Here is a 26,355-nt window from a genome sequence, read left to right as displayed (position 1 = left end):
GGCCAGTTTCTGAAATTGGCTTCAGTTCTAGTAACCATAGAAAGCAGGTGAGATCATCACTCTGGCCTGACAATTCCCTTAGATTTACCCCATTATTCCATCTTGCTCTGTTCATTTTAAAAAAGTTGTAGCTAAAAGTGTGACTTTAATAGACTAGCTCAGTGGCTAATATTATTGTATTGGTCACTCCATTTCCTTCCTGGGGTAGTAAATACCTGTACTTTTATGGTGTAGACTTTTGTCAGTTCTAGTGAGTTTTTCTATGTTCCTCTGGGCTAAGAGCAACCATGGCAGCCACTCGTGACTCAGCTTCCTGTGCACCTGGGCCTGAGTCTGGTCCCCAGGGAGGTCGGCCTAGGGGAAACAGCACCCGCTTCATGAAATCAGTTTTGCTTCCCAAACATGAAAGCACTGGAGCCAAAGCCTTGACCAGTCACTGCCATGTGCTGAGCCCAAGTCTGCCCTGTGTTCACAGATGGAGCCCTCGGCTAGGTGAGCTGGCCTCACAATCTCGTCTTGGCTGCACTTGTCACACAGCCTGGGCTTTTCATGCCAGAGCCAGAAGAGCACCAGACCAGCTGCTTTCACTCTGCAAATAGGATGGAGGGGGACTTCTCCAGTCCCACTGGGACAGGTGAGCACTTGCTGGGAATCTTCAAGGATATCTGAGAGCCCATGGGCCTGTAGGAGCTCTTCACTATGCTCACAGCCTCCCTCACTCCAAATGAGAAAACAAAATTGTCCAGAAGGCCCAAGTGAAATGGGGCTCACGGGACCAGGCCAAAGTCTACTTCCAACAACCTAGACATTCAAATTCAAAAAGTACACATAATGTTAATAACTGGCTAAAAGCATTTACATACATTTTAAACTTTATCTCAAGCTCCTTTGAGTGAAATTAAAATTAGAATACAGATGTGACGGACCTGGGATCTGGCGGTATGTTTGTAAGATCCGTTGCATGCAATGCATTGGAAGTGCTCAGTTATGGAGTGGAACCGCCTTGTTTCAGAATATATGATGCTTGAGGGCTCACAATTATCTGAAAGAAAAATCCCCAGAAATAAGATGTCAACAACTTCATTTTTGTAGCCTATATTGATGACTGTGAAAAACCCTTTGGCATCAATAAAACTTGAGTGATTGCCTTTTCCAATTGTCCAAAATGAGAAGCAGACCCAAAAAGGCACTTTTCTGCCAAGGGAGATTTCTCTTAATTATCCTTGAACCTCATTTGCTACAGGCTTATAAACAGCCAGAGCCTTTCCTCCCTCTCTGTGACCCCATGCATGTGCGCGTGCACACACACATACACACACGTCCACATGTGTCTGCACTCTTGTGCACAAAATGCACACCTATGAAGACAAACTAGCAGGGCCAAGTCAATTGAGAAAGATGGCTATTGGACTTGCTAGGTAAAAACACGGACACTGCAAAGAACAGTTCTAAAATCTTTGCCAAAAGTTTTATCAAAAGAGGCCCAGTTTGCTAAGTGGTCCTTCAGCCTTTATATTTGGATAAATGGGGGTTTAAGTAACTCAAAGTGACTCGCCTTCTAAAACCACACAGAATTCTTCTTTTCCCAATAAAACCTCAAAACTCTTAAATCTCATAGAAGTAAAAAATAAAAAAAAATAATTAAAAAGAAAAGTCCCTTAGGACTAAAATAGAAAGGGAAGAAACAGCAGCCAAGAACATTATTTGCAGCTTCCAGGGGACCGCCTTTCTGTTCACATGCCCGTCATGATTTGTCAAGGAGGTTAAGGGTCCAGCTTACCCCACCAAGATGAAAAACTTGAGGCCAAGAGGTGACTGCCTGGAGCTGGGACTGAGTAGGATGGAGAAGAACACGTGTCCTTTCCAAACCACACCAAGGGTGCCTCAGTGCTGAAATCCAAGGAGCCAAAGACAGTTTTCCAAAAGACTGTACTTTGTAAGGGCAGAAGGTGAGGGGAACAAATGATGCTCCATCTCCCTCAGGGTTTTGAAGATTATTAGATTACCATTTCGAGACAGGAACATTCTGACATGATGTAGTAGTTGGACTAAAGAGTGGAAGGCTGAATCAAAAACAAATTTGTTGAGTTTGGATGTTGGGGAAGCTATTTCACTTCTCGCAACCTGACCATTTTCTTCTTCTGTTGATTCATTACCTCTACAAACCCTAACACTTTTACCATATGACTACTATTACCCTCGCTATCTTCCCAAGCTCCCTTATGGGAGGATCAACTTATGCTTGTTAAACATGTCAATACCACAATAGGAACAATCTCAGGCTTTGACGCCAAGCCAGTACCCACTGCTCCTTCCCTCTTACCCATTCTCTTTCTTCTTTGTCCTCTCTCTATCATGGTATTTGGCCCCAGTTGACCCTAGGAAAGGTTCTGCTCCCCCACCCCCCACCACTAGTGCTGAGAGTTTCGGCAAAGAATACCTTTCTGAGTATTTTGTAATATGTGAAACAAACCCTCCGTGGGGACTAGATGATATAGTCACTGAGACTGAGCTCATTTGAGAAGGACTACCCTAATCACACAAGCCCTTTAAAAGTCAAGAGTTTTCTCTGGCTTCTGTGTGGTATGTAGTCCTGTGAGCTCCAAGGGTCTCATTTCACCAAACTTTACCACAGAGCTCCACATAAAAGTCACAGGAGCCTGCTCCATCTGAGGGAGCCAGTCAAGATAGTTTGAGAGCCTTTCCAAATAAGTAGAAATATGGAACAAGCTGGCATACTTTTTTAAAAATCTGACCCATTTTTCAAGATTGCCATTGTTTTCTCAAATTCACTTTCCTTCCTTTGCTTCCTGTTCATGAAGAAAGTTCACACTCACACACTCAAAACACATCACAACACCGAATGTGCATGATGTCACCCCACAAGGACCTCTGTTCAGGGGAATTCCAAGTCAGAGGCCATGTCTCCATTAGGAGCCATTGCCAATCTCTAGCCACTGTCCAGCCTGCTGGCAAGCTGACCATCGCCACCACCCTCAGAGGATGCACACGTGGGTCTGAATGATAGCAGAAGCTGTGTTGGCAGAAGGAAGGAGAAGGGAGCCACAGGAAGACCTGTCTGCTGATGGGCTTTCCAGATAGTGATTTAAATCTTTTGAATTACCTGAGATAACACTGGTCTTACTGTTTTAATCTTTTTCTTATAGACTTTTTAATTCTAATAAATAAAAGGCTTTTAAATAGTTTTACATAAAGGTATAAAATTACCTCTGGAAAGAGAAAAAGAATTAATGCATATAAACAAACCTACACTGTTTATAATTTGGGATTGAATAAAGGCCAGGGATACTTTTGTTCTTTTGTGTACTCTTCCCCCTTCTATTTAGAAGGAATTCTTCATCTTCTTTTCTGCTTTCTCCTGCTATTCACATAGCTCTGAATACCACCTCTTTGATGAAAATATTCATTACACTCCTCTCTCTCCCAGGAAGAATGAGCTATTCTCTATAACTAATGCTTTATTATTTGTTTCATTTCCCACGGCAAAAAATTGATCACCTCTGATTATCTGTGTAAACTCTACTACTGGAGTCACTTAAGGACTTCATGAAGGCTTATAATGCTGATACCATAGGGGGGCTGCTGGTCCTGGAATAAACAAAGCATTAATCTTAGAAGCCACATGACAGAGAAAAGTCTAGAGTCTGGGAGACTGGGGTAGTCATGGTGTTGGTTGATCAGAGCAATTGAGTGAACAAGTCTTTCTCAAGAAAGTACACTGAGTGACCAGAAAGAAAGGGAAAATGTCCTGTTGGATTTTAGGTAGGTGTTGGTCTCTTAGGTAAAAGGAATCATATGCATTTCCACATCACATGGGCCAAGGATAGCAAGAGCTGACTTCTCAGCCTGGTGCTTTTCATGGTTGCTTGTACTGTCCCTTCTCCAAAGGCAAAGCTGTAGCAAGAAGGGAAAGCACTGTGGATTCGAGATGCTCCCTCCTTCCCTGAGAAGGAACTTGAAGAAAGATAGGTTCTCTGAGGCTGACTTTAAAAATCTGCGCTACAGTGATCTCTTCATCCATCCAATCAACTAGAAGGTAGGGAGCATCCACTGTATGTAGCTAAGGCTGTGTTAGGTTCTAGGACTAGAAAATTCCCAAACTTTGGAAGCATGCAATCTTCTCAAGGAAGATAAAAGAGGTCTTGTTAAGAAGTTTTCTCAAATCCGGGCAGCCCTGATGGCTCAGCAGTTTAGCACTGCCTTTAGCCCAGGGCCTGATCCTGAAGACCCGGGATCAAGTTCCATGTCAGGCTCCCTGCATGGAGCCTGCTTCTCCCTCTGCCTGTGTCTCTGCCTCTCTCTCTCTCTCTCTCTCTCTCTCTTTCATGAACAAACAAAATCTTAAAAAATAAAAATAAAAAAAGTTTTCTCAAATCCAAGGAGCAAAGAACAGCCAAAACAAGTGAGACAGGCATAGGAGGGGAAGAACCCCCAGTGGCAGGTCTGAATGTTCATCAAAGGAGATGGATGGCAAAAGCAGGTCCCCCTAGGAGGCCCTGGGCAGGGTCCCTCTGGTGATTATCCCAGGGAATGCAACTAGAAAATGCTCATCTTGAGGTTTAACTCAGAAAGTAGCCCCTAGCTGTAACCCAAGGAGAGCCAAGGCCACCTAAATTACCACTGAGGTCTGAGCACGGAAGTGTCTTAGCTGGAAGTTGCTTTCTTCAATCCAGAGAAACATGCACAGTTGTGAAAGAATTCCTTGCCAATGTTTGGGATAGCAAAGCCATTTTGGTTAGCTTTACCAAAATGAATTTATTAAGATGCTGGGGGAAAGGGAGCCACTGGGGACATTAGGGACGGAGGGACTCATTCTACTCCATTCAGGGAGGAAAGAGTAGAGGTTTCAGAGAAGAGTTAATGTATAGTTAGAGCTAGAAGAATAAATATGCATTTGTCACATAGAACGGAATGGGGTAAAAGCAATCTTGGCAGAGAAAACTCAATGAGCAAACACAAAACAAAAACATAGTAGGATGAAGTGTGACCAGAGCATGTGCTTTGAAAAGACTATAAAAAATAGGATTAGATATAGAGGGCCAGATCCCAGGGGCATTGTAGAATGTACCAGGAAAGCTGTATTCCATTGGATAGGACGGTCTTCAAACTGTTAAGGAGAATGATCTCATACACTCTAAGCACCTTACATCATAGCTGAAAGGGACTCTGTGCATATAATTTATTTTAAATATCTTAAAATATTCCAGTCTGAGCTTCTACTCAATAAAGCATTGATACCTGTTCTAATATTTAAAAATAATTCTAAGCATCAAATACAATTGATACTCCAGAATAATGTAACACATCCTTCAAGAGGCTTCAAGTGCCCTGGAGCCCAAAGAAGTGTCCTCTGGGGTGCTCAAACTGAGTTTGAGAAGAACAGTTATATGCCACTAGAATTCTCCAAAGCATTTTAGGAAGTGGAATAATTTTAGTAAATTAAAAGACCACTTGGATTATGTGATTTGGAGATGAGGAAGAGTGGGAAATACAAAGGTTGTCAAGATGGGAGATGCTTAGGATATGGTGACTGGTGGAAAATGGGAGTGAAGGGAAAAAAGAATGGGTGGATAAGGTGATGTGGATGTTGGCTTCAATGCCTTCCACTTAGGTGAGGAATGTAAGTGAATCAAGACACACACAAGGAATCTTGTCTCACATTTAGATCTTTCATCCATTTTGAGTTTATCTTTGTGTATGGTGCAAGAGAGTGGTCTAGTTTCATTCTTCTGCATGTGGATGTCCAATTTTCCCAGCACCATTTATTGAAGAGACTGTCTTTCTTCCAATGGATAGTCTTTCCTCCTTTATCGAATATTAGTTGACCATAAAGTTCAGGGTCCACTTCTGGGTTCTCTATTCTGTTCCATTGATCTATGTGTCTGTTTCTGTGCCAGTACCACACTGTCTTGATGACCACAGCTTTGTAGGACAACCTGAAATCTGGTGTTGTGATGCCCCCAGCTATGGTTTTCTTTTTCAATATTCCCCTGCCTATTCAGGGTCTTTTCTGATTCCACACAAATCTTAAGATGATTTGTTCTAACTCTCTGAAGAAAGTCCATGGTATTTTGATAGGGATTGCATTAAACGTGTAAATTGCCCTGGGTAACATTGACATTTTCACAATATTAATTCTGCCAATCCATGAGCATGGAATATTTTTCCATCTCTTTGTGTCTTCCTCAATTTCTTTCGGAAGTGTTCTGTAATTTTTAGGGTATAGATCCTTTACCTCTTTGGTTAGGTTTATTCCTATGTATCTTATGCTTTTGAGTGCAATTGTAAATGGGACTGATTCTTTAATTTCTCTTTCTTCAGTCTCATTGTTAGTGTATAGAAATTCCATTGATTTCTGGGCATTGATTTTGTATCCTGCCACGCTACCAAATTGCTGTATGAGTTCTAGCAATCTTGGGGTGGAGTCTTTTGGATTTTCTATGTAGAGTATCATGTCATCGGCGAAGAGAGAGAAGTTTGACTTCTTCTTTGCCAATTCGAATGCCTTTAATGTATTTTTGTTGTCTGATTGCTGAGGCTAGGACTTCCAGTACTATGTTGAATGGCAGTGGTGAGAGTGGACATCCCTGTCTTGTTCCTGATCTTAGGGGAAAGGCTCCCAGTGCTTCCCCATTGAGAATGATATTTGCTGTGGGCTTTTCGTAGATGGCTTTTAAGATGTTGAGGAATGTTCCTTCTATCCCTACACTCTGAAGAATTTTGATCAGGAATGGTTGCTGTATTTTGTCAAATGCTTTCTCTGCATCTAATGAGAGGATCATATGGTTCTTGGTTTTTCTCTTGCTGATATGATGAATCACATTGATTGTTTTACGAGTGTTGAATCAGCCTTGTGTCCCGGGAATAAATCCTACTTGGTCATGGTGAATAATTTTCTTAATGTACTGTTGGATCCTATTCACTAGTATCTTGTTGAGAATTTTTGCATCCATGTTCATCAGGGATATTGGTCTATAATTCTCCGTTTGGTGGTGTCTTTGTCTGGTTTTGGAATTAAGGTGATGCTGGCCTCATAGAACGAATTTGGAAGTACTCCATCTCCATCAAAATCCTAGAGGAGAACACAGGCAACACCCTTTTTGAACTCGGCCACAGTAACTTCTTGCAAGATACATCCACAGAGGCAAAAGAAACAAAAGAAAAATGAACTATTGGGACTTCATCAAGATAAGAAGCTTTTGCACAGCAAAGGATACAATCAACAAAACTCAAAGACAACCTACAGAATGGAAGAAGATATTTGCAAATGACATATCAGATAAAGGGCTAGTTTCCAAGATCTATAAAGAACTTATTAAACTCAACAGCAAAGAAACAAACAATCCAATCATGAAATGGGCAAAAGACATGAACAGAAATCTCACAGAGGAAGACATACACGTGGCCAACAAGCACATGAGAAAATGCTCTGGATCACTTGCCATTAGGGAAATACACATCAAAACCACAATGAGATACCACCTCACACCAGTGAGAATGGGGAACATTAACAAGGCAGGAAACCACAAACGTTGGAGAGGATGCGGAGAAAAGGGAACCCTCTTGCACGGTTGGTGGGAATGTGAACTGGTGCAGCCACTCTGGAAAACTGTGTGGAGGTTCCTCAAAGAGTTAAAAATAGACCTGCCCTACGACCCAGCAATTGCACTGTTGGGGATTTACCCCAAAGATTCAGATGCAGTGAAACGCCGGGACACCTGCACCCCGATGTTTCTAGCAGCAATGTCCACAATAGCCAAACTGTGGAAGGAGCCTCGGTGTCCATCGAAAGATGAATGGATAAAGAAGACGTGGTCTATGTATACAATGGAATATTCCTCAGCCATTAGAAATGACAAATACCCACCATTTGTTTCGACGTGGATGGAACTGGAGGGTATTATGCTGAGTGAAATAAGTCAATCAGAGAAGGACAAACATTATATGGTCTCATTCATTTGAGGAATATAAATAATAGTCAAAGGAATAGAGGGGAAGGGAGAACAAATGGGTAGGAAATATCAGAAAGTGATACAGAACATGGAAGACTCCTAACTCTGGGAAATGAACTAGGGATGGTGGAAGGGGAGGAGGGCGGGGGGTGGGGGTGAATTGGTGACAGGCACTGAGGAGGGCACTTGACGGATGAGCACTGGGTGTTATTCTGTATGTTGGCAAATTGAACACCAATAAAAAATAAATTTATTATTTAAAAAAAAACACACAAGGTGGGGGCAGAACAAGGAGATGCTTGGTGTACATCCTGCAGATGTTAAGCTTGGTTTCCTGTGGACCATCGGAGAAGAGATGCCTTAGGAAGACAGCAGGTTTGCTGTTTAGGAGAGATCTGTGCTAAAGGTCATACTTGGGATCCATTGGCTTTGCAAGTGGCCAGAGGAAATTGTGGGGAGAAGGATCAAAAAGAAAAACCAATGTATTTGGGCTTCCACAGTGGGTTGGGGATTTGGGAATGAATCAGATGTTCTTCCTTCCCCTGCAGAATTCAGGTTAGTGCAGAAGTCAGGAGGATCTCCTCAAGGCAGTAACTAGGTTGAGAATGGTAAGTAATAGGTAGCAGACAAACTTGGAATACTCCAGTTTGCCTAAAGCAATGGGTCAAGTTAAGAAATCACAGACACTGTGACTAGAAAAGGTAGGTTGAAGCCAGTCTGTGAATGAGCAAAAGGTTTGGAAGGTAACAGGGAAATGTCATGAGCCGGCTCAGGATTCTATGGAGTATTGTCAAATTCAACTGTAATAAGGATTTCATGACACGGTGATTGGCAGCAGGTAAAGAACAGCAGTTGTATAAAGGAGGAGAAGCAGTGAGGGCTGGAGCCAGGCAGGAGAGGCCTTCAAAATACCTAATGACACTAATGACATGGGCACCATCCATTCAGAACAGGTGCCAGCCAGGGCATCATACCAGCACAAAATCAGCCAAAGCAAGCCATTGCCAGAGAATCAGCAATAGGAAGAGGGAGGAGGAGGTACTGCAGAAAGGATCCGACCTGCCTCTGATGAGTGATAAAATATAAAAGGTTATGTAGATGGCCACCATGATGGTTATGATGTAATATCAACAAACAAGGGAAGAATGGTTTCTTGATAAAACAGAGCTCTGCTCTTCACATGTGCTTTCATGGGGCAGAAGAGAAAACTGAGGGGATTCAGATACAGAGAGACCTTGTGGGCTGGGAGCATCTGGGTCACTGAGAAGCACTGCTGGCTTCAATTTCCCGTTCATAAACTTGGCCCGTTTCAGTCTTTGCACATCACTCTCCATAACTGTGGGACCATTTGTCTTACTTTTCCATAGCAGTAAAGCTAACTCAAAAATGTAAAAACAAAAGAAAATAAACAGTCACTTTCCCATTAGCCCTAAAAGCTGATGGAGAAAGTTGGTGGCAAAGGCATTTCGGGGTCCTGCCCTGCCATTTAAGGTTCAGCAGACACTAATTTACCTTGGACAGTAGACTTCCAGAGCCAGGAGAGGTGGGGCCACCCATGCACTGTGGGCAGTGCAGTCTTGCTCCTCCTGACAACATCTGGGGAAGGCTAAAACATGTGTCCTCACACCCCGTGGCGGAAGCAGCATCGCAGGGCTCTGGAACAGAAAATGGGAAGCTGTCCAAGCTGCAAGCAGAGGTGCCTAGGGTGCTTTTTTGCCACATTCACCTTCTGTGCTCCCTTCTTCTGAGTCACAGCAAAAAGTAAGCTCAGGAGCAATGGAAATCCCCATCAAATGGTAGTCTAGCCTCTGCTTCTAAACCTCTGGCCATAGGGACCTCAGTTTCTCCAAAGGAGAACCTACCTTTGAAAATTCTGGATTATAGGAGACTCTCTCTTTGTTTACCTGAACTCCACCTCTCCCTAGCTTCTGCCTATTATTCCCTTTGGAAGGACCAAGAAGCAGTGTGGCTTTATGTGGTTCCTTCTGGAATTTTCATAGGAGTGGCATGAGGAGCCTCTGAAGGAGGCAGCAGGAATAGGTGAAGACCCTGAAGGTTGGAGACTCTGCAATTAAGCACTGATGCTTTCTGTACATGACCTCTGAGCTTTTCCCATTCAATATGCGCTATTCTCTGCTTCACCAGTTGGTTCTTCTGGCAAGTTGCATGTGTGTGTCATGGGGGAAATTCTCCCTTCCAATTTTGGCCATCTCCTCTTGGACAAGCAGATTATCTGGACAAGAAGCCAGCTAATACAAAGTGCAAACATCTTGCTTGGGTGGGGGGGGAGGGTGAGGAGGTGGTCTGAACTCACTTATTTCTGTTTGTCAGACTTGGCTCAGCAGGTGCAAAGCTGACTCCCAAGGCATGTCCCCACTTTTCTTCTGCTTTGTTCCACTGCTCTTCCAGTCACTCCTCTCAGAGAAAATTTAAAAGACCACAAGACTTACTCTTCAGCTTTGCCTTCCTGGATTCCTTTATGTCATGGAAATGAACCCTAAGCCACTCATACCCAGTGCCCCCTCTCTAGGTTAAGGGATGTTTGCACGGGTACCAACCATCTCTTATAACTCCCTGGAGCTAAATCTTCCTCTGGATTAGGAGAGATTTCATCTTCCCTTAACATCTTCCTCTAATTTGATCTATTACCTTATTATTTTTTTTACAAATATTCTTCTGTCCCCCAACCTGGTTGTTTCATCAACACCAGGATTCTTTCTCTATATTGAAGTCTTTTTCATTTGGCTGCATTGTAAAAAGGGATGTATGTAAATCTGCACCTTTCCTACAAGCTTTCTAGGAAATTTTGCCTTATTTTTCATGATGTCTTACATACATATGCATTTTTTTTAGAAATAGATCCTTTTTAAGATTTTATTTATTTATTTGAGAGAGAGAGAGAGAGCAAGAGAGCTATAAGCTGAGGGGAGGGGCAGAAGGAGAGGGAGAAGCAGAGTCCCTTCTGAGCAAGGAGCCTGATACGGGGCTCAATCCCAGGACCCTGGGATCATGACCTGAGCCTAAAGCAGATGCTTAACTGACTGAGCCTCCCAGGCACCCTTCATGATGTCTTACTTAGTACCTAGAAGTCTTTTCCTATCATTCCTCTATTGCTGATTGCACCTTTTGTCAATAACTTTCTTCATACTACTTAATTTTTTTGCAAGGGAAAAGGATTAAGTTACCTGTGTCTAGCTTTCATTTGGGATGTTTCTGTATCTTTTTAAGTGTTTTCTTTTATGTTGACATAATTGAATTATTTTTCTTAACCTCAGTGATTTAATATATGTATAATTTGTATTTTTGTTCTTAATTCTATCATCTTATCTTATGCTTTCTCTTTTGATATGCTTTTACTCTCTCCTATGTGTTTTTTTCTAAGAACATTTCCTTTGTTATCTTCTCCCAGTGACTTGGAGGCATATATCCTATTCCAAATTTACTTCTGGTCTCCTTTAAGATTTTCCAAATATGTATCTTTTGTTTTCTCTCATCAAATTCAATAAAATGTAATAATCTTTTACTCCCTTGTTAGATGAGGAATTTTTACACACTTTGATCCATTTGCTTATGCCAGTATGATTATTTTCTATTAACTTACTACTGAAATGTCATGTAACTTCTAATTTTTTTTACTTTGCAAACAAGTTTGACTCTTTATAAAACTATTTAGTATCTATATCTATGTGTATCTTTTACCATTCCTAAACATTTGCCTCTGAACTATTTTTTACTCTACCAGTAAGTTTTCCAAGAAAGGCACATGGGTCTTGGACAACCATACAAGCCTTTCTGATACCTTCTTACAGGCTGAATATAGAAATTTTGAATCTCTATATCCTTTCCCAAGAAAATCCAGAGGAATCCCTGCATCATCTTTAAATGTTCAGTGTTAGAATAGATGTTCTGAAATCTCTGGAAGATTTTTTTTCAAATATTTCCCTTTGCAATTCTCCTTTCCTCCTGCAAGGGCAATTTTGGATAATTATTCTTTGTTGTTGAAATTAAAACATTTGGGCAGGATACATATGCATGCAGATTTCTACTCACAAGAGGATCCATTGTATTTGAAAAGTCCATATTTTCTTTATAACTTCGGGAAAATTTTCTTCCAAGTGATGATTTTTTTTCTGCTCCCTTTTTTTCCTAGTTTTTATTCCACAGAATGGTGATGAGTCAGAAATGGGATGTTCCTTTTTTGGTATCCATTATCTTCTCTCATTATATTCTACTGTGTATATTCATTTTTCCTAGAAAGCCTACATAGTTTGGCTTCTGGGTCATTGGTTTTTTTCCTTTTGCCAACTTTTTTCTTCACTATTTACAGTTCAGATTCTAATTCTGTAAGAGTCTTTGGCAACCCTACATTTCTTTTATGTTTGTTCAATTTTTTATCTCAGTCTTAACCTTAACCTCTTTCATATGTTTATCTCTATCTCATATGCTTCATAATTTCTTATGTATTTTATTCAGCTATAGAATGCATAAATGTTTATATAGAATACATGTAATCAGAATATATAGAGAGAATGTATAAGGGTACATGGATAGCTTAGTTGGTTAAGCACCTGACTCTTTATTTCAGCTCAAGTCATGATCTCAGGGTTGTGGAATCGACCCCTGCATCGGGCTCTGCACTCAGCACAGAGTCTGCTTAAGATTCCCTCTCTCCGACTGACTTACTTCACTCAGCATAATACCCTCCAGTTCCATCCACGTTGAAGCAAATGGTGGGTATTTGTCATTTCTAATAGCTGAGTAATATTCCATTGTATACATAAACCACATCAGTCGGAGAAGGACAAACATTATATGTTCTCATTCATTTGGGGAATATAAATAATAGTGAAAGGGAATATAAGGGGAGGGAGAAGAAATGTGTGGGAAATATCAGAAAGGGAGACAGAACGTAAAGACTTCTAACTCTGGGAAACGAACTAGGGGTGGTAGAAGGGGAGGAGGGCGGGGGGTGGGAGTGAATGGGTAACGGGCACTGGGGGTTATTCTGTATGTTAGTAAATTGAACACCAATAAAAAATTTTAAAAAAATAGAAAAAAAAAAGATTCCCTCTCTCCTCTCCATCTGCTCCAGCTTTCACTCCCTCTCTCAAATAAATAAATAATAAAATTTTTTAAAAAGAATATGTAGAGATAATATATATACATTTTCTTCTGTTGTGAAAGATGACTCATGTAGGAAAAGCATTTCTCTCTTTTAATACCAATGTTTTCACATTATTTCATTAGAATCATAACCAAACAGGAAAAGAACTCAGGATTCTTTGCCAACAGGTGGAGGAGTATTTAGTCCCCTTTTTCTCAATTGTAAGATTTTAAACTGAATTTAGGTTGTTGTGTGCCACTTTGGACTAAAAATCTCCTATGTATCAGGAATCTAACTTGTGTATCTCTGTTGAACTGGGATGAGGTCTCCTCTGCTAAGATTGCCCAGTGCACTACATATAAGCAAAGTGTGCTCCTATTCATCTCTACTGGAGACAACTCATGCACAGAGGCAGTCCCCAGAGAGAGTCGTTCTCCTGCTCCTCCTTGTCTTCATTATCTCTACTGTTGAGTTCAATCCCAAAATGCAGCGAATCACCAGATAAACATTTCCACCCAAGTAGCAGCATCCTTAATTGTGTGGCAAGGTGGGAAGTTCCAACTGGGTGGCCAGAGCAGGGGAGTGGTTGCGTAAGGAAAGACTTAAGCATCTCAGAAAGCAATTCCTCTCACTTGGGGTTGGTGCCCAGGCTTTCTGCTTGACCCCTGGGGACCAGGTCTCTGTGGCAGAACCATACAGATGGAGGGACTGTGAATAGTCTTCTTCCTCCTTCCTCTCCAGTCATGTGTTGTATCAGAGCTTTAAATATGAGCTATGATGCATTTATAAAAGTTTAATGACTGGGCCCAGTGATCAAACTCCTTGTTTCTAGTACTAGAGGCTTTGCACCTTCTTTATTTCCCGGGAATTCCAGTGGAAGAAGAAAGAAATTTACTTAGACATAGATAGCAAGTTCCTTTTTTTTTTTTTTTTTTTGTAGTTTCAAGTTTTTATTTAAATTCCAGTTAGCTAACATACAGTGTAATATTAGTTTCAGGTGTAGAATTTATCAGTTACATACAACACCCAGTGCTCATCACAAGTGCCCTCCTTAATCTCCATCCTCCATTTAACTCTTCCTCCTCCCTTCCTCCCCTCCGGCAACCACCAGTTCATTTTCCAGAGTTAAGAGTCTGTTTCTTTGTTTGCTTCTCTCTCTCTTTTCCCCTCTGTTCATTTGTTTTGTTTCTTAAATTCCACATATGAGTGAAATCATATGGTATTTGTCTTTCCCTGACTGACTTATTTCACTTAACATTATAGTCTCTAGCTCCATCTAAGTTGTTGCAAACAGCAAGATTTCATTCTTTTCTATGGCCAAGTAATGTTCCATTGTATATCTATGCCACATTTCATTCAGAACGTGGACACGTCCTATTGCATGTATTTTATCTTTTACATGGTATATGCTTTTGTAAACTGCATCAAAGATTTTATTGAAAGAAGTATGTTACATGTCAACAAAATGATTAAAACTAAACACACAGGTCTCAGGGAAATAAGACTCTAGTGCTCAATAAAGTCAGAAGTAATTTTTAAATATACTTCACCATATCTATTCTTTACAATTTTAAGGTAATACAAGTTCTGTTAGGTTCTATTAAATGCTTTCATTGGGGTAAATTATCGAAGTCTGCCTTCTGCTTGGCTTGTCAACAGACTAGTCTCCCTGAGCATATCTTCCTGGTATGTATTGAAGAGCAACAATTTAATTTGCAAACCCAAGTTCACTCAGCAAGTCGGGATCTTAATGTCAGACCATTACCATGTTGGTCTGAGGTAGGAAGTATGTCTCTTTTAAAGGCTGACTGAAGAACAGTAAATGGACCTCTAGTTAGGGAATATTTCAAGCAAAATGCCTTCACAGGAGGAATCTTGGCCAGCTTCTCAACAGTGGAGGTCCTACCCATTTGCTGGCTGCCTCACTGGTTGAGACTTTATCTCAGACAGGTTTGTTGCTCAGTACCCCTTTTATACAGTCTTATAAGACACTGAACGCATCTGCCAGGTGCAGTGGATTCCTGTTGTACAAAGACTCTAGACTCCTGACATCAAAGGGAACCTACAATTGCAATGCAGGCATTTAAAAAAGAAAACACTGAAACCAAAAGGGTTTTTCTCTCCCAGTGTTTGCTTTGGAATTCGCCAAAGCCAGACCCAAGGAACGTGATGACATCCTAAAAGCCTGTGATTAATTCATGCTGGTCCCCAAGACTTTGCCCCCAGTGCCACATGGTGAAGCAGTTACTACCACCTGGATTTGCTCCACAGCCAGAAAGCACTTCCAAGAATTCCAGTCATCACTTGCATAGAGATAGGGTGAATGTCTTATTGTGATATTTTATGCAAATCTTTTATCCTTTCCCTCACTGAGATTCCCTTGTATAAACAACCTTGATTACCAATAGATTATTTACACATGTGATTGATTGCTCTTCTTTCGATGAGTTGTTCAATGTGGGGGTTCAGGTCCCTGTTTCAATGTTTTTGTACAAGAAAGAGGCTAAGGCGGCAGGAAATAGGAGCTCCCCAGAGGAGCAGTAACCATGATAAATGAGACTATGTGAGGCTATATACATACAGGAAACAATACAAGCAAAGGAAAGAGGTAACTCAAAGTGTTAAGTTGTATTAAATCTATAGTATTAATTTTTCTTGCCAAACTAGGCCTTTTGAAATGTATTATTCATTACCTCTAGTTTAAAAAGAATCAATGTATATAAGAAAAGGTTTATTATAATTATTTAAAGAGTATATGTAATTGAATGTGAGTTTTTCTGCTGGAAAGCATAGAAACTGCACAGGAGGGCTGAAATCATATTAAAGAATTTGTGTTAAAGTCTGGAAAATAAGAATGTCAGTAGCAGAGTGACCAAAGCCATAGAAAGGCAGAAGAGTGGTATGTCAACTTTTTTCCAGAAGAAAGGAGGAATATTTCTGGGATTATGCATGTGTGGATGGCCTCACGTGGCCTCAGTTGTCTATAAAATGAGAAGTCAGGCTTGAGGAGATGATGTGTCTACTTATGACCTCACCCACTGAAGCTTGGCCAGGATACTGAGAACCTCCTGGTCAAAGAGCTCAGCTGTAAAGAAGCCTTGACATGTGTGACCTATTGCTGGGTCTCACTACAACATGGCAAGATCATTTCTACCACAAGCCCACAGAAGAGTTCAAGTTTTCCCAGGGTGACTAGGCCTGTTCTGTGCTGACTGGAGAAAGCATCATTCTTTGAACTCTGGCTTCAGGAAAAAACTAGGGTTCTAGGATTAGGCCTCATCCAATTGTGATGATTCTGGGTCATTGGTAAGGAAGGGGCATTGCTGTATTCTTCAAGAACAGTGCTATCTCAGGGCACCATCTAAGAATGCAAGTCTAAGGCTTTTCCTGAATGACAAAGTATAGGGAGGGGTAGAAGAAAAAGAGGACTGGGGAAATACACAGGTCTGGATTTCAACTTCAAATCTGTCACAGTACTATGAGCAAGGTAATTAGTCTCTCTGAGTGTCAATTTCATATTTACAAAAACAGGATTAACAATATATACCCAATAGGGCACCTGGGTGGCTCAGCGACTGAGCATCTACCTTTGGCTCAGGTCATGATCCTGGGATCCTTGAATTGAGTCCCACATCAGTGTCCCTGCAGGAGCCTTCTTCTCCCTCTGTCTATGTCTCTGCCTCTCTCTGTCTCTCATGAATAAAATAAATAACATATTAAAAAAATATATACACTCAATAAATTGCTTTGGGATAATTATGTGAGATGCATATAAGGTGATTGACCCACTCTGTCAAGGTTTATCTTTCCCTTTCTCTTCCTGTATCTTGACTAACTGTGTATGTTGGGCTACAGCCAGATGTCTAGTAAAGAGTAGACAGTCCATAAATGTTTTGTTGAGTAAATTAATAAATATATTGTTTTTCCATGTTATCAATTAGGACTTGCCTCTCAGTGTAGTCATTCATTCAGAATAGGGTTAATGTAAGTCCTGAAAAGTTGACTATTATTTCTATTAATTCTGTTCTGGTCTTGCTAATTACTGATGATGATGCTGGTAGAACAAATAAACACTATTTAGGACTTTAGAAAGAACCTCCACCCAAGAAGATCATTCAAATCTAATCATTCAAAATAAACAATTCAATGAACATTCAAATAAAATTCAATAACATTAAAATAAAATCATTCAGGAAAATGGCAGATTGGAAAACATTCAAAGAGCATTCCTTTTTAAAAGATTTTTTAAATTTATTTATTTATTTATTTATTTATTTATTTATTTATAGAGGGAGAGAGAGGAAGAGAGAGAGTATGAGCAAGGAGAGGGCCAGAGAGGAAGAGAAAGAATCTCAAGCCAACTCCACACTGAGCACAGAACCTGACAAAAGGCTAAATCCCATGACCCTCAGATCATGATCTGAGCTGAAATCAAGAGTGAGCCACTTAATCAATTGAGCCACCCTGGTGTCCCCAAAGAGCATTTCTTAAACACATATAGCAGGTATTTATAAAATACAGCTGTTAAAGAATATCTGATTTAGAATTGGAAAAGCAATTACAACAAAAATGTCAGTGAATAAACAAAAGAAAAATGTAAAGAGCTATATGAGGAAATTTTAAAATTTCTGAGGAATATAAAGGACCTAAATACATAGAAGTTATATTATGAACTTGAATGTCATAAAAAATATCAGCTTCCATCCCATGTATTAACATTTCCTGGAACTATGTGACCTATTCCTAAAGTTCATCTGGAAATATTGCTATTGTGTATAGGCAGGAAAATTCTGGAGGAAGAGTAGTAGTAATGAGGTCAAGGTCTATTAGATATTAAAATATATGCTAAGGCTCTGGTAATTAAAAGTTTTGTTCTAGAGGTAGGAATAGACAAATTGATAATTATAAAGAGAGTCCAAAATTAAATACATAAAGGATTTTAACACATTCTAATTGCAGAATTTTAAGTCACTGGACAAAAATAGATTATTAAATAAGTGAGAAGGGGACAAGTGCCTCCAATCATAGCAGAATCAAAGCTCAGTTCTTACCTCATCCCTACATTCAAATAAATCCCAGGAATCAATGACTCAAATTGACTTTTTATATGTAAATATATTAGAAAAAAACAGGAAGATTAGACATATAATCTTTTGTTAGAGAAGATTTCTTAAGCAAGAAACAGACACTAGCACTCATAAAGAAAAAGACTGATAAATGTGGCAACAAAAACATCAATCAAAATCAAAAGGCAGAAAGATGGGGGAAATTTTTTTTTAAGATTTTATTTATTTATTCATGAGAGACAGAGAGAGAGACAGAGAGAGAGAGGCAGAGACACAGGCAGAAGGAGAAGCAGGCTCCATGCAGGGAGCCTGATGTGGGACTCGATCCCAGATCTCCAGGATCACACCCTAGGCTGAAGGCAGTGCTAAACCCTGAGCCACCCAGACTGCCCGATGGGGGGAAATTCTTAATATATAAAAACCCCTTGCAAATCAACAAATCAAACAAAAACACAGTGGGAAAAAGTGAGGAAAAATACATTAATGGGCTGTGTACATTAATGGAAATGCAAATTGCACTTAAATAGTTGAAAGGAAGCTAAACATCCCTCATCATTAAATAATGGCAAATTAAGATGTTGCTGTTTAGGAGCTCCTGGGTAGTTCAGTTGGTTGAGCAGCTGGCTTTTGATTTTGGCTCAGGTCATGATCTTAAATTCAAGACCCATGTTGGGCTCCAGGCTAAGTGAGGAGTTTGCTTGAGATTCTCTCTCTCCCTCTTCCTCCGCCCCTCTCCTCACTCACACTCTCTCTCTTTCAAATAAATAAACAAAATCTTTTTTTTTAAAAAGATGTTGCGGGCAGCCCTGGTGGCACAGTGGTTTAGCGCCTCCTGCAGCCCGGGGTTTGATCCTGGAGACCTGGGATCGAGTTTCATGTCGGGCACGCTGCATGGAGCCTGCTTCTCCCTCTGCCTGTGTCTCTGCCTCTGTCTGTGTGTGTGTGTGTGTCTCATGAATAAATAAATAAAATCTTTTTTAAAAAAAGATGTTGCAATTTTTCTATTGTTCACTCAACAAAATCTTGATAATATACAATTAAAAGAATATACAGAGACCAGCTGATCTCATTGCAGGTCAATGGGTCCTTATCAAAATAACTTGCTCACATGCTGCGAGCTTGCTGGTCTAAGGGCACCGATGGGATTTCTGCACATACTCAGGCCTAAGTAAAATGTTATTGATGCTGATTTTGTGGCCGTGGAGACTAGAAACAACTAGTCCATCAACAGAGGACTTAGAATCCCAGTATATTCCCACAATGAAATAGAGTGTATCTGTGAAGAAGAATAAATAAGATCAATATGTCCTAATATGGAATAATTACCAAGATTGATTGTAAAATGAGAAGTGTGAAATCCTCTAAAGAGTGCTCCCAAATGCATTTCTTAAAGATGACTAAATGTAATTTTAAGACATTTTTGGAAGACTGAATAAGAAAAACTCTGAAAGAAGCTGCTTTGGGAATGAACCCTAGGAGATGAGCATTCTGAAGAGACAGATGATTTACCTTCTTTTTTAAAAGATTTTATTTATTTATTCATGAGAGAGACAGAGAGAGAGGCAGAGACATAGGCAGAGAGAAGCAGGTTTCCTGCGGGGAGCTTGAGGTGGGACTCGATCCTAGGATCCCAGGATCATGCCCTGGGCCAAAAGCAGACGCTCAACCTCTGAGCCACCCAGGCGCCCAGGATTTATCTTCTTATTCTTTTTGTATTTCTTTGTATTTCCAACCATTTATGTATATATTTTCTCAATAAAAATTCTAATTTTAAAATGACATTATAGAAAGAATTCAGTATTTCTAAGGCTCTTTTGTCCTCAAACTAATACAAAACTCTGTCAGTTGAACCACATCATTTCTAAATTAGAAGGTAACATTCTGGTCACTTTGGTAATGCGATCTTTAAAGTGCATTCATATACGTTATTTCAATTTTTGGTCCCAACCACCCTCTGACATGGATTTAATCTTCTATTTTATTGCAGAAGATGAATTTGCCAACTCATTAATAGCCAGGGTCCCTCAGAGTTGTTTCCCACACAAGGAGAGACTCCCCTGGAGTCACATCTCATCTCCAGAAGGCCTCTGGGGCTGCTGCAGCTGCTGCTTTCAAAATGAGCTGAGAGTCTGAAAGGAGTGCATCTTCTCCGTCACTCACCTGGGACTGGGGCAGTGCCAGTGTGAAGTCAATGCATTTGGAGCCAAGGGACTCACAGCCCATTTGCTCAGGATAACTTTGCTTTGGTTTCATAGCAATCCAGAACCACCCAGCTTTGGAGTGTCAAGGCCAATAGCCCCATGACACCTCACATTGTTTGCGCTCTTGGTCTCTGTCTGTGGTATAAACTTGCTCCCTGGCTCTGTACTGGTCAAATTCCTCTGACCATATTGCTCTGCCCCTCCTCCTCACTGCCACACTGCCTACCACATCCCTTCTTTCCTATCTTTGCCACTGGAGCATCCTTTGTCTGGAGTATCTTTCTTATGATAGGTGCTTTCGACTGTGTCCTTGGCCTCTTCACAGAACAAAGAAGCTCTCTGGCCTACACTGAAATATGACACTGTGCTGAGAAACCCACTTCCTCCCGGATACTCTCAAGCCCACAGAGAGATACTCCTCTCCTGACCTCAGAGACAGACAAGAGATTGGCTTTCCCTCTGCTTGCCGTGGCCATGGTTCCTTCTTCTTTGTAGCATATCTCACTCATTGGCTGCCATCACCCTGTCTTCTCCCTTCCTCTTCTCTTCACATTTCATCCTTGGTTGAAGACTACCTCTGCACCATTGCCTTTCTCTCCTTCCCTCACTCCCACCAACTGTCCTTATCATTGTCTTCACTTGCTTCAGTGTTCATGTGGGCTACACATCCAAGTCAAAAGTCCCCCACCACCATCCTCCTTCAGCTGCCCACTCTTGTAGTCCAGATGGGGGTACCCTTCACTGGCACGGTCCTACCTTAGACATTTTATTCCAACACTCAAAGAGAAAAAGGACAAGTTTGAAAGTTTCAGGCAAGAACTGGAAATTATAAAAAGTGGTGTGGCTGATTTGGAAAGTACCAAATCGAGAAACCAAAGATGTTTTAAGTAAGAAGAAAAATAGGAAAAACTACTTCAAAAAGAGCAAGCAGAAGACAAGGGTAGGTAGAAGACATGGAATAATTTCTTCAATATGCTGAGAGAAAATGACTGCCAATCTAGAATTCCATATCTGGCAAAAAAATATCTGTTAAGAATGTAAGTAGAATAAATACATTTTGGTTGAATGCTGAGAGATTTTATATCAGAAGTCCTGTACAAGAAGAATTATTTTGAGATATTCTTCAATCACAAGATATAAATTTGGAGGTCAAATTTAATAATGAAATATATTTAAATAGATGCTATTTAAAATCACCTAGGGAGGGGAGCCCAGGGTGGCTCAGCGGTTTGGCGCCTGCCTTGGGCCCAGGGCGTGGTCCTGGAGTCCCGGGATCGAGTCCCATTTTGGGCTCCCGGCATGGAGCCTGCCTCTCCCTCTGCCTGTGTCTCTGCCTCTCTCTCTCTCTCTCTCTCTCTCTCTCTCATGAATAAATAAATAAATAAATAAATAAATAAAATAAATAAAATAAATAAAATAAATAAAAATAAAATAAAATCACCTAGGGAAAGTGTAGAGAGAAAAGAGGACTTGGACCAAAACTGAAAGTCCCAACAGTCTGGGAATGTATTACGATGCCACCAGCTACCATCTCCCTCTTGGTTTCAGCTGGGTCTTGTAAGTCATCTCTTAAAGTTCCTCTGCAAATATACTCACTGTCTTGGAGCTCCTGACATTAAATGAACCCACCTCTAGACTTTTCATTACAACTACATGTGAGATGCCGAGCTGTTGGTGAACTCATACAACCTTGAAACTGAGGTCGTTACAACACTTGGTCTCCAAGTTTGCGTTCATAACAACCTTAAACCCATGCCACCCTTCTTTTGGTCTTTGGAAGGTTTTCTTATTCAAAACAAAACTTGTTCTAATCTTCACGACTTAAATTAGTCCCAGAGGCCCACTGTCTTCCTCATTACTCCCACAACCAACTAGCTTACAGAGAAAACAAAGGGTGTAGTGGAGGCTGTGATCTACAATCCAACCCCCTTTACAAGGCTGAACTACTCTTTGTTCCAGCTGCCAGGAGTGTTGGCAGCTGATGGCTCTCAAATGAATCCCTCTCTAGGAAACTCCTCCATCCAAAAAGGCCTCTACCTGGGAATGGCCTGAATCCAGTGATTGATTAACATAGGGATAGAAAAGCTCAGCCACCTTGCTCAAGGCAGGACTACTCTGAAGGGCCATTTCAGTACCAGAGCTCCCTGTAGGATAAACATGGAGGTTTATCTACTCTGGACACATAAACTAGAACTGTTATACAGCTGGACCAGTTCAATGTCTCCCTCTTTTCCTACTTTGCTCATCCTCATGGTGTTATTCCTTTTTTTTTTTTTTTTAATGATAGTCACTCAGAGAGACAGAGAGAGAGAGAGAGAGAGAGAGAGGCAGAGACACAGGCAGAGGGAGAAGCAGGCTCCTTGCACCTGGAGCCCGACGTGGGATTCGATCCCGGGACTCCAGGATCGCGCCCTGGGCCAAAGGCAGGCGCCAAACCGCTGCGCCACCCAGGGATCCAAGCCACATCCATCTTAAAAGGGGGAAAAAAAGTCCTCAGTTTTCTCTCTACCATCCCTACCTAGTATCTCTTTTTCCTCCCTTCACCATCCAGCTTCTGAAAGAAAAAATTTCTTACCCCTCTCAATCCTGAATTTATTGTAGTGACTCTTCCCACATCAAAATACCTCCAAAGCAGGATCCCTGGGTGGCGCAGCGGTTTGGCGCCTGCCTTTGGCCCAGGGCGCGATCCTGGAGACCCCGGATCGAATCCCGCGTCGGGCTCCTGGTGCATGGAGCCTGCTTCTCCCTCTGCCTGTGTCTCTGCCCCTCTCTCTCTCTCTCTCTCTCTCTGTGACTATCATAAATAAATAAAAATTTAAAAAAAAAAAAAAACTTCCAAAGCAGTTCTCGTGAAGGCCACCAATGACGTGTTAGTGGCTAATTCCAAACGTCACTTTGAAATAAATCGACATTGGACACCACTCCCCTCTCTTGAGTGCAGAAGATTCCCAACCTTACCTACCCTTCCCTCTTGAACCAAGCATGCCAGGCTCCACCCTCCATCTGCTTCACATCTTTATGACTCCACTTTCCCCAGGACTCCACCCTGTAGGATGATGTCTTCATGCTTTGAGTATATAACCCTCTTCGACTGGATCTCCTACCTTCCCCAAATTTCCCCTAACTCCTACTCATCTTGCAACACTCAAAAATGTTGTAACTTAATGAAAACCCCGTGCATTATGGATGAGAGACCAAAAAAAGGAAACAGTCATAATTTACAGGGCATGCCATTGTAAAATGTTTCTTAACATTTTATTTGCTTTAATATGTGTTGAACCTCTGTGAAATAATACCACTGTCTATTGTAGAATATTGAAACTCTGAGTTGAAAAGGTAAAATAACACATCTAGGGAATAAGTGGCAAAGTTGAATTTTTTTTATTGGAGTTCGATTTGCCAACATATAGCATAACATCCAGTGCTCATCCCATCAAGTGCCCCCACACAGTGCCCATTACCCAGTCACCACCCCCCCACCCACCTCCCTTTCCACTACCCCTTGTTCATTTCTCAGACTTAGGAGTCTCTCATGTCCTATCTCCCTCACTGATATTTCCTACTCATTTTCTCTCCTTTCCCCTTTATTCCCTTTCACTATTTTTTATATTCCCCATATGAATGAGAACGTACACTGTTTGTCCTTCTCCAATTGAGTATTATTCCAATACTCCAACTGAAGTATCATACTTCACTCAGCATAATACCCTCCAGTTCCATCCACGTCGAAACAAATGGTGGGTATTTGTCACTACTAATGGCTGAGGAATATTCCATTGTATACATAGACCACATCTTCTTCATCCATTCATCTTTCGATGGACACCGAGGCTCCTTCCACAGTTTGGCTGTTGTGGACATTGCTGCTAGAAACATCGGGGTGCAGGTGTCCTGGCATTTCACTGCATCTGTATCTTTGGGGTAAATCCCCAGCAGTGCAATTGCTGGGTCATAGGGCAGTTCCATTTTTAACTCTTTGAGGAACCTCCACACAGTTTTCAAGAGTGGCTGCACCAGTTCACATTCCCACTAATGGTGCAAGAGGGTTCCCCTTTCTCCACATCCTCTCCAAAATTCATTGTTTTCTGTCTTGTTAATTTTCCCCATTCTCACTGGTGTGAGGTGGTATCTCATTGTGGTTTTGATTTGTATTTCCCTGATGGCCAGTGATGCGGAGCATTTTTTCACATGCTTGTTGGTCATGTCTGTGTCTTCCTCTGTGAAATTTCTGTTTATGTCTTTTGCCCATTTCATGATTGGATTGTTTGTTTCTTTGCCGTTGAGTTGAATAAGTTCTTTATAGATCTTGGAAACTAGCCCTTCATCTGATATGTCATTTGCAAATATCTTCTCCCATTCTGTAGGTTGTCTTTGAGTTTTGTTGACTGTATCCTTTGCTGTGCAAAAGCTTCTTATCTTGATGAAGTCCCAATAGTTCATTTTTGCTTTTGTTTCTTTTGCCTTCGTGGATGTATCTTGCAAGACGTTGCTGTGGCCAAGTTCAAAAAGGGTGTTGCCTGTGTTCTCCTCTAGGATTTTGATGGAATCTTGTCTCACATGTAGATCTTTCATCCATTTTGAGTTTATCTTTGTGTGTGGTGTAAGAGGATGGTCTAGTTTTATTCTTCTGCATGTGGCTGTCCAATTTTCCCAGCACCATTTATTGAAGAGACTGTCCTTTTTGCAGTGGATAGTTTTTCCTGCTTTGTCAAATATTAGTTGACCATAGAGTAGAGGACCCATTTCTGGATTCTCTCTTCTGTTCCATTGATCTATGTGTCTGTTTTTGTGCCAGTACCACACTGTCTTGATGACCACAGCTTTGTAGGACAACCTGAAATCTGGTGTTGGATGCCCCCAGCTACGGTTTTCTTTTTCAATATTCCCCTGCCTATTCAGGGTCTTTTCTGATTCCACACAAATCTTAAGATGATTTGTTCCAACTCTCAGAAGAGAGTCCATAGTATTTTGATAGGGATTGCATTAAATGTGTAAATTGCCCTGGGTAGCATTGACATTTTCATAATATTAATTCTGCCAATCCATGAGCATGGAATATTTTTCCATCTCTTTGTGTCTTCCTCAATTTCTTTCAGAAGTGTTCTGTAGTTTTTAGGGTATAGATCCTTTACCTCTTTGGTTAGGTTTATTCCTAGGTATCTTATGCTTTAGGGTGCAAATGTAAATGGGACTGATTCCTTAATTTCTCTTTCTTCAGTTTCATTGTTAGTGTATAGAAATGCCACTGATTTCTGGGCATTGATTTTGTATCCTGCCAATTCTTGCCGAATTGCTGTAAGAGTTCTAGCAATCTTGGGGTGGGGTCTTTTGAGTTTTCTTTGTACAGTATCATGTCATCTATGAAGAGGGAGAGTTTGACTTCTTCTTTGCCAATCTGAATGCCTTTTATTTCTTTTTGTTGTCTGACTGCTGAGGCTAGGACTTCCAGTACTATGTTGAATAGCAGTGGTGAGAGTGGACATCCCTGTCTTGTTCCTGATCTTAGGGGAAAGGTTCCCACTGTTTCCCCATCGAGAATGATATTTGTTGTGGGCTTTTTGTAGATGGCTTTTAAGATGCTGAGGAATGTTCCCTCTATCTCTACACTCTGAAGTGTTTTGATCAGAAATGGATGCTGTATTTTGTCAAATGCTTTCTCTGCATCTATTGAGAGGATCATATGGTTCTTGTTTTTTCTCTTGTGGATATGATCTATCATGTTGATTGCTTTATGAGTGTTGAACCAGCCTTGCATCCCAGGGATAAATCCCACTTGGTCATGGTGAATAATCTTCCTAATGTACTGTTGGATCCTATTGGCTAGTATCTTGTTGAGAATTTTTGCATCTATATTAATCAGGGATATTGGTTTTAATTCTCCTTTTTGGTGGGGTCTTTGTCTGGTTTTGGAATTAAGGTGATCCTGGCCTCATAGAACGAGTTTGGAAGTATTCCGTCCCTTTCTATCTTTCAGAACAGCTTTAGTAGAATAGGTATTGTTTATTCTTTAA

At 40.9% G+C, this 26,355-nt stretch overlaps 1 long non-coding RNA gene across 2 annotated transcripts in view; it reads right to left on the bottom strand.

Moving 5' to 3' along the window:
- The window catches only part of LOC140621210 (uncharacterized), a 72,428-nt gene that overhangs the window by 20,460 nt on the left and 25,613 nt on the right, over positions 1-26,355 (bottom strand). Inside the window, exons 3-4 of one of the 2 annotated variants that reach the window (XR_012020953.1) lie at positions 9,486-9,628; positions 914-1,042 (exon numbers count right to left, since the gene is read on the bottom strand). This is a non-coding gene — a long non-coding RNA (uncharacterized lncRNA). Of the gene's footprint in view, positions 1-913; positions 1,043-9,485; positions 9,629-26,355 lie in introns of those variants that run through there. The other variant, XR_012020954.1, reaches the window with a different exon arrangement.

Source organism: Canis lupus, chromosome 29 (genome assembly GCF_048164855.1).
Source record: "Canis lupus baileyi chromosome 29, mCanLup2.hap1, whole genome shotgun sequence".
In the NCBI taxonomy this organism is placed as follows: Eukaryota; Metazoa; Chordata; class Mammalia; order Carnivora; family Canidae; genus Canis; species Canis lupus.
Note: the sequence above shows the minus strand (reverse complement) of the source record. Positions and strands in the feature narration are given on the sequence as shown.